The sequence below is a fragment of the Equus quagga genome, chromosome 14 (assembly GCF_021613505.1).
Source record: "Equus quagga isolate Etosha38 chromosome 14, UCLA_HA_Equagga_1.0, whole genome shotgun sequence".
Classification (NCBI taxonomy): domain Eukaryota; kingdom Metazoa; phylum Chordata; class Mammalia; order Perissodactyla; family Equidae; genus Equus; species Equus quagga.
In genome coordinates this window covers 27,115,680-27,125,064 of record NC_060280.1, presented here as the reverse complement: position 1 = coordinate 27,125,064, position 9,385 = coordinate 27,115,680, and the positions used below count along the sequence as shown (strand labels likewise).

Here is a 9,385-nt window from a genome sequence, read left to right as displayed (position 1 = left end):
CTTCTCGGTGGCCCTCACACTTCCTTTTCCAGGGTCCTCAAGCGTGCCCTTGCATTCGACACCCGCCGACAGGGGCCAATCAGAGGGCGGCGCGAGAGGGCGGGGCCAGAGTTTAAACTAATTGTGCGCTCTCAGCGCTGGCGCGAGCCCGCGACGAAAGGGACCCGGAGGTACCTTGAGCCGGAGCGGGAGCGCGCGGCCAGGTAACCGGCGCGGGGCCGCGGCTGGCGTTCGGCCTTGGCGCCTGCAGGGATGCCCAGGCCTAAAGGGGGTGCTGGAGAGGCAGGTGCTAGCGGAAGGCCTCCTTCATAGCCGAGTTCGACAGGGGAGAATCTGTCGGGGGTGAGCTGCGTGAGGAGACTGGCAAGTCCGAGGGGGAGGTGCCGGGCGTGCCTAGGGGGAAGGTCTGTTTGGGGGCGTGTCTGTGGAATTAGGTCTGAGGGCAACCCGGGTCGGGGTGGGAGTAGTGCAGGTTCCTGAAAGGCTTGTCAGCAAGGGGTCCTGTGATGGGAAGAATTCGCCTCTTCTTGTTAACAATAGTGATAGTAGTAGTAAACATTTTCCGAGCACCAACTACCTTTCAGACACCCTGCCACACCCTTTACATGGATCATCTTTTTTATCTTCCTAACAACCTTATACTTTATTACAGATGGAGAATCAAGATTAAAATGTTGAACTTGGCCGAGGCTACATAGCTAGTGCGTGGTTGGTTTACACTGGCGTTTTTGAGGGTTCGGCCTGAATGAGGACGGGGGAAGGGGCTGGGTGGGGATGCGGGTTATCTTGGACGAGTCCGTTTATTTTGAGCCTTATTTTTCACATGTAAACAGCGAACTTAGCTGCCTTACCTACTTTCCTGGGGTTGTTGTGAGGGTCAAATCAGGAAAATCAAGGTGTTTCTTGCAAGCATCCTGGAGAGAACAGATTTATAAGTGATGTGACTGCGTGAAGGTTGTTGGTGGGAGAGAGCCGACCTGGGTTGATGCTGCCTACCCTGGGCACCCTCTTTTGCTTACCCCTGAGGTAGGGCTTTTCCTCTGGTATTTAAGAGTGTCTGCATGTTTGTTTGCCCTTCTAGATAGGGACAATGTCTTTTGTCCCTGTATGATGCCCATGCAGGATATGAACCTGGCCATTCTTGCCTGCTTTGAAATGAATGAGCTTTCTTGGGTTGAAAGGAGATCGGAGCATTGCGCTCCCATCTTTATTTAGTCGCTTTTGAACCTCTGTGTTGTGCTATCCTCTTGCCTGGAATGGCACCCATTCCTGAAAATGTGATGTTTACTTGCTGTAATCCATGCTTCCCTCTCTCCGGTCTCTGTTGCCTGCTCCTGTGTTGCCCAAGTTCTGAATTGTCAAATGTGTTACTCTGTGGTGGGCAGAAACGTTTGATAGTCAGGCAGTGGGGGGCTCTCTACCTTGTGGAGATCTTTACTGCTGTGAATCCATGGGAACCTGGAGGGCACATTCAGATCAGTAAGGTAGCTTTCAATCAGCAGGGATGAGTGTATGTGTTCCCTCCCTCTCTGTTCCTGTGTGGTATTTTCTCCTTTAGAGGAAGCAGCACATACTTCTCTGTTAAAGTTGCAAAGTACTCTTCTTGGCCCAAGGTCAAGCAAATGATGACTAACTGTAATGCCTGAATCTTAATCTAAAACCGAAAGCCGTACTCCCCCCAAACTAGAAGATCTTACCCAAAAGCTCATACCAGAAAAATTTCTATTTAGAATATTCTTTTTTATCCATGGAATATGGAAGTGAGAAGAATGCCTTGGACTAAGACTGGGGTTCTAGAACTGTTAGGATGGGGGAAAGCCCTGCCACAGATGACTAAACAGCTCATCAGGGAATGTTTTGACAGCTCTGTCTAATTGATAAAACCCTATGGTCAGTAGTATGTTGGGGGTCACTTATTGTAGCCTCTTACTCAGTGTGTGCTAAACATATCAAAAGGTGTTGTCCAGGGGCCGGCCCCGTGGCTGAGTGGTTAAGTTCTCGAGCTCTGCAGCCCAGGTTTTCCCTGGTTTGGATCCTGGGCACAGACATAGCACCGCTCATCAGGCCATGCTGAGGCAGCATCCCACATGCCACAACTACAAGGACCCACAACTAAAATATGCAACTATGTAGTGGGGGGGTTTGGGGAAAAGAAGGAAAAGTTAAAAAATAAAATCATAAAAAAAAAAAAAAGGTGTTGTCCAGATGCAGATGAGTACTTCCAAGAATGAGAGTACTTCCAAGAATGAGACCACTCCCAAGGGAAGTCCATCTCAATGTTTAACAATTCTAATTAATAGTAATTATTGTTTTTTGCTATCAGTAATTATTTCATTTTACCCATATATGTTTACTGTTTGTTTTCTCACCGTTCTTTCTTGCATTTTTTTCCTTCCTTTTGTGTCCAATAGATGAATACATGCTTCAGATGTTTTTTTCAGTGAGAGTCTGTTAGTGGTAAACACTCTGTTGGAAAATATATTTCCTCCTCCATCTTGATAGTTTAGCTGAGTACTAGGCTTCTAACTAATTTTTTCTCAGCACTTTGAAAATGTTATTCTACTGAAATTCTGGCTTTTTGTTTTTACTCTTGAGAACTATGCTTACAATCTGTTATTTCATTGTAGGTAACCTGCCTTTTTCTCTGATTGTTTTTAAGGTCCTCCTTTTTGTCATTTGTGTTCTGCAGTTTCATTACGTGATGTGGATTTAATTTTATCTTACTAGGGGCTTATAGTGATTCCTCAATCTGAGATTTCATAGCTTTCATCAGTTTTGTAAAAATTCCCAGTTATTACCTCTTTAAATAGTACCTCTCCCTGATCTCATATTTAACTTATGTTGGACCTTCTCATTCTGTCCTCCACATCTCCTATTCTCTCTTTCATGATTTCCATCTCTGTCTTCCTATGTTACCTCTGGGTAATAAAATTATCTCCTACCATACTAATTTACTCTTCAGCTAGAACTAATTTACTTTTTTTCTCCTTGCACCTGAGCTAACACCTGTGGCCAATCTTCTTTTTTTTTCTTCTTCATCTTCTCCCCAAAGCCCACTAGTACATAGTTGTATATTCTAGTTGTAGTCTTTCTGGTTGTGCTATGTGGAACACTGCCTCAGCATGGTCTGATGAGCGGTGCCATGTCTGCGCCCAGGATCCGAACCGGCAAAACCCTGGGCTGCTGCAGTGGAGTATGTGAACTTAGCCACTCAACCAGGGCATGGGCCCCTATAATTTACTTTTTAATTCTTATTTTTATTAGCTAATTTTTCATTTCTAGAAGTACTCTTTGGTTCGTTTTCAAATCTGCCTCTGTTTTTCATGGTATCTTGTTTTTGTCTCATGTTTTCAATTCGTCTTATGTCTATAATTTAAATAAACTTAACTCATGTTTTCAATTCATCTTATGTCTATAATAATTTTAAATAAACTTAACTTATAGTCTCTATCATATTGTTGAACTCTTTGAAGTTTTTAGGGATATAATCCTGCCATTTGTTTTAACTGACTCTTGCTCATGATGAATTGTTTCCTCAAGTATTTTATAATTTTGGATTATGAGCTCGTATTTAAAGGAATATCATCTATGGTAATCTTATGTAGCTTGGGTTGAGGTCAGTTCTCCCAAGAGCAGTTTTGTGGGTTTTTTTAATCAACTTTGCTTAGGTATAATTTATGTATAATAAACTTTATTTAAAGTAAAAAGAGTTTTGACAGTTCTATATACCTATAAAAAGCTGCCACAATCAAGGTACAGAGCATTTCATCACTTCCAGGTTTCCTTGTGCCACTTTACAGTCCATCTTTCCCTTCACCTTGGCCCCAGGAACTGTTATAGATTAATTTGGGTTTTCTAGAATTTTATGTAAGTCAGATCATACAGTGTGTACTCTTGTGTCTGCTTTCTTTCAGGTAGCATGATGCATTTGAGATTTATCCATTTAGTTGCATATATCAGTAATTTGTTACTTTCTATTCCTAAGTAGTATTCCCTTGTGTGACTATATCATACAGTTTTGTTTATCATTCACTGTTGATGGACGTTTGGATTGTTTCCAGTTTTTGGCTACTGTGAATAAAATTGCTGTGAGCATTTATGTACGAATCTTTGAGTGGATGGACATATAGTTTCTTTTCAGTGTGGAATGGCTGGCTTTTATGGCAGGTGTATGTTTAACTTTTTAAGAAATTACCAGTTTTCCAAAGTGGTGGTACCGTTTTACGTTCCCATAGCAGTATATGAGAGCTCCAATTGCTTCATATTCTTACAGGCACTTGATATCGTTAGTCTTTTTCATTTTACCCATTCTCATGAAGGTGTAGTAGTATCTCATTGTGGTTTTAATTTGCATTTTCCTGATGACTGATGATATTAAACATTTTTTCATGTATTTATTGGTCATTCATATATCTCCTGGAGCAACTTTGTGCTTGCTTCTGTTGAGCACTCAAGGCTGTTCCCAACCTGGGACCAAAATGTCTTATTTTTCTCTACTTGTAGATTTCCAGGGCACAGGCTTAGTATAACTTTTAACTCCAAATCCACCTCTTGTTTTGAATTCCTAGGAGGTTTTTTCCTCTCACTTCGCTAGGTGATCAAAGCAAACTTCCTTATTTGCCTGTGGACAGATATTTTTTCCTAGTCTATCTTTTAAGCGAGGGTCCCAGCCTTTATATAAGGATCTCAGTTGCTTTTTGTTGGCTCAAACTCTGTCTCTTGGACTATGAGAAGGTCATAAATTCCTTACACTGCTGGGACAGTTATGCCATTAGTTCACTAATCCAGTTTTCAGCTTCTTTGTTTCCTGAGATTTCCCTTACTTTCTTGTGAGCTCAGTTTATCTATGTGTCATTTAGGATCCAATCAGGAAAACAGAAACCACACATAGGTATTTTAAAAGAGTGAACTCAGTAAAGGGAATTAGTTTAAACCCTTGTTGGAGGGCTGAAAAAACAAAAAGGGAATCTTTAAAAACCTTGATATAACGACTGCAGTAAGCAGCTGCCTCATCCAGGGCTGAAAAACAAAGGAAGGAAGATTGGGGTTATCAGAACCTAGAAATCTGGAGGGATCTGGAGTACCTGCACCCTGATTCTCTGAGGAGAGGGTGTTGCCTGGTGTGCTGGTTTCTCAGGAGCTCACAGGAGGGGCCTGGAGGAGCCAGCTTTGGTTGAGCCCTGCCCAGCTGGTGCTGGTGCCTCTGAGGGCACAGTGAGGCTGGTCCTAGGAGTTTAGAAAGAAATGAGGAGGGGGCCGGCCCAGTGGCACAGAGGTTAAGCGCGCATGTTCCACTTCTGCAGCCCGGGGTTTGCCGGTTCGGATCCCGGGTGTGGACATGGCACTGCTTGGCAAGCCATGCTGTGGTAGGCGTCCCACATATAAAGTAGAGGAAGATGAGCAGGGATGTTAGCTCAGGGCCAGTCTTCCTCAGCAAAAAGAGGAGGATTGGTAGCAGTTAGCTCAGGGTTAATCTTCCTCAAAAAAAAAAAAGAAAGAAGTGAGGAGGAACCAACTGCTGTTGTCAAGGAACAGCAAGCCACAGGAAGAAGGAAGTCCTTTGGACCCTCCTCCTGTCTTCCGTGTTCCTTTTAGCACCCTCTATTGACACTGACAGAACCTAACAGGGAGCCAGCTGGCAAAGGTGAAATGGAGTTGGTGGAGTCCAAGCCCCAGCGTTACAGAACAGAGCATAACAGGGTAGGTGTGGAGCTGAGAGAGAGTAACTTAACTGGCATGGTCTAAAAGGATGTTTATATTTTTCTAAGCGTTTCCGGGCATATTTAGTGGGAAGATTTTTGGATTATCTGGTTCATGATATCAACAGTCAGTAATAGCAAGAGCTAATTTTCTTTTTTTTTTTTGAGCATGTACTGTGAGCCAGACACTGTTCTAAGCATTTTACATGAATTGCTTTCCAAACCTCTATGAGGTAAGTACTATTATTACTATTCCCTTTTTTTTTTTTTTGAGGAAGATTAGCCCTGAGCTAACATCTGCTGCCAATCTTCCTCTTTTTTTGCTGAGGAAGACTGGCCCTGAGCTAACATCCGTGGCCATCTTTTTCTACTTTATATATGGGACGCCTACCACAGTATGGCTTGACAAGCGGTGCCATGTCCGCACCCAGGATCTGAACTGGCGAATCCCGGGCTGCTGAAGTGGAACGTGCGCACTTAACCACTGCGCCACCAGGCCGGGCCCATTACTATTCCCTTTAACAGGTAAGGAAACTGAGACCCCGATAAATTAAGTAATCTACCCAACACCATACCATTTGTAAGTGGTGGAGTTGGTGTTCTAATCCAGGCATTCTGGGTTCCATAACCCACATTCTTAACTTCTTTATTAAGCTGAAAGTGCTTCCCTCTGTCAAACCAAAATCTATCTTCCTATAACTTCCACTCACTAATTCTGGTTTTGTCTTCTTGCAGGGGACCTCAAGTCTTTCTTCTCATCTGCATGACAAGCATGCGTATATTTGTAAAAAGTTGTCATGTCCTCCCCAGCTAAACATCTGTACTTCTTGCCTCACATTTGCCGCGACCTAACTTTCAGACCCTTCACCATGGTTGTTGTCATTCTCCTTCTACGTGTACCCTGACTTAGCTTTTCAAAGGTGGGGCACAGAGTTGTCTGCCACTAATGCAACCTGAGCCTGCCTTGATGTTTTGAGTAGCTCTGTCGGATTTGTGGTTCACTGAAAGTGTGCTAGTAACAGCCTCTCCTCCACCTGCCACCTTAGGCAGCCGTTTTTTTTTTTTTCAAGGCAACTTCTTTAATATGAAAGACTGTATCAGGTCTCTACCATCCCATGTTAGTTTGGTTGATTTCTTTTATTCTAAATGCAGGGCTTTATATTAAGTCCTGTTAAATTGTGTCTTGTTATTCTTGGTAACATCAAACCTCTTAAGATCTTTTCGCCAGATCAAATCTAAAAACATTGTATTTTCTGTCCTTCACAATTTATAATTCCCAAGTTTGACAAGCACGCCTTATATATTTTCATTCTGTGTTTGGTAAAGATGCTAAACGTGGTAGGTTTGAGAAGTAAGCTCTATGTTACACCACTGTAGATCTTATTCCAGTTGATGGAGGTTTTGGGGGAATAGTTTTAACTATTCCTTCTGCTAAATTAGGGGAGGAGCTATCTGGAAAGGGCAGTATCTTGGCTGTCAGTGAGGAGAAAAGAGAGTCAAGGTTAAGGGTTGGCCATTGGGCAATCAGTCACTTTAATAAGGGACCAATTGGCAGAAGTAAAATGATCTGGTGGCGTAGAAGGGAGAGAGGGCACATTGCACAGCGTGCTCCTGGGTTGAAGCCTCTGTTGGCAGCTGTTTCAGCTGCCCTTTCTGTCCTATTTAAAGGCAGTTTCTTCGAGGCCAGTGCAGAAATGCCAGTGATTCAGCCTTGCAGATTTCTTCTGCCTTATTGCATTTGAGGACTGGTTTATCTGGTGAGGAGTAAAGACTGCCTATATTTCAGGCATATTTATTTGACTACTTGAGTGCCTTCCTGTGACTGGCCAGACACTTTTGTAGGCTATCAAGTTTTTGGTATCCTGTGGCAAGGTAGATGCCGTAGGACCCAAGCTCTTGGTCCTGTGTGTGGGTAGCAGCTGCATTCTGCCCTTAAATGGGCATTTGTCGCGTGACTTCTGAATGGCCTCAGTGAGGGGTGAGATAATTCTGTGGTGTGACAATGTGAGTTTGAGGGAAACTTCTTGTTCCTTAAGAGTTTGCCACTGTGCGCCTCATGAACTGCTGCAAAGTGAACTCTATGTGGTTGCTGACCTCCAAAGCCCAGTTTCCTTAGGGAGTGAGCAAATACGAAATGAGTACCTATTATATCTCTCACAGAGCTGAATATATAAAGAAGTGTATAGTATAGGATTTCCCTCCTCACCAACTGTGCAAACCTGTAGATACTTTTCAAGCATAATGTAACAAATACTTACATATTCTTCACCTGGATTCACCAGTTGTTAACATTTTGCCACATTTGCTCTCCACCCTTTGTTTTCTGAACCTTTTGACTGTTAGATGTGGACATTATGTTACTATATCCCCCAAATATCTCAGCATTTCCTGAAAAGAATGTTTTCTTGGGGCTGGCCCCGTGGCCGAGTGGTTAAGTTCGCACGCTCCGCTGCAGGCGGCCCAGTATTTCGTTGGTTCGAATCCTGGGTGTGGACATGGCACTGCTCATCAAACCACACTGAGGCAGCATCCCACATGCCACAACTAGAAGGACCCACAACGAAGAATTTACAACTATGTCCCGGGGGGCTTTGGGGAGAAAAAGGAAAAAAATTTTAAAAAAAAGAATGTTTTCTTATATAACAATACAATTAACATTCAGAAGATTTAACATTGATTCAGTATATCCAATATACAATTCTTGTTCAGATTTCTCAAATTTTCCCACTAATGTCTTTTATAGACATTTTTTCAAATGGGGATCCCTTCAAGGATCATTGATGCACTTAGTTGTCATGATTTTGTCATGTCCCTAGTCTGCTTTAACCTTGAACAGTTCTTTAGTCTCTTTTCATCTTGAATGCCTTTTTGTCTGTCATAGCATTGACATTCTTTAGAGTTCAGCTTAGTCTTTTGCAGAATGTCTCTTAATTTGGATTTGTATGATTATTTCTTCTTGATTGGATTCAGGTTAAATATTTTTGGTAGAACTATATAGGTTAATACAGTAGTTTGATTAATGAAGCTAGAAGACCTATGGAAGATTATTCAATTTTGCATGACAGTATCTAATTTAGCACTTGCTTTTATTATCTAATCTGTAAGCCCAATAAGGAATTGAGAGAAGAGAGAACTCAGTAGGACCTGGAAGAACTAGGGCAGACTTTGGGAGGAAGACGGGATTCAGAGATGGACAGAATTGGAGGCAGTTGGAATATGGTTAGATAAGCCACTGTTTGGGCTTCCCATCCCACTGTTAGGGCTATACTATATCAAGAAAAGTGAATTTCCTCTTCAGAGTTTAGAGCTCTGTATCTTCCATGGTGATTATACTACTTTAGAAAGCCTGATAATTTACAACTCTTGCTTTGCCTTCAGACAGGCCTAGAGACTGTACCCAACATTTTGCCAGCTGCCTAACCTTGCGGAAGTTTCCTCACTTGCAAGCTAGAAAGGGTGTTAATAAATCTATAAAAGGTTATTGTGATGCTCATAGTGAAATATTGTATAAATATTTAAATTGCAATTTTGAATGCCTTTATGTGGGGGCAAAAACTCCCTAGTTCTGCCATATGCCCACTGGAGCATTTATTTCTATTACCTGCCTAACCCCTGAAGGTGTTTGAATTTATCACTGCTGGATAACTGAGGGCATGGAAATGAGAAAGGGCTTGGCTCATACAGAG

At 42.5% G+C, this 9,385-nt stretch overlaps 1 protein-coding gene across 1 annotated transcript in view; it reads left to right on the top strand.

Annotated features, from left to right (window-relative positions):
• Positions 1 to 69: 69 nt before the first annotated feature.
• NUMA1 (nuclear mitotic apparatus protein 1) overlaps positions 70 to 9,385 on the top strand; it is a 68,435-nt gene continuing 59,119 nt past the window's right edge. Inside the window, exon 1 of the mRNA XM_046685323.1 lies at positions 70 to 203. The gene's annotated coding sequence lies outside the window, so the exon portion shown is untranslated. The remainder of the gene's footprint in view (positions 204 to 9,385) is intronic.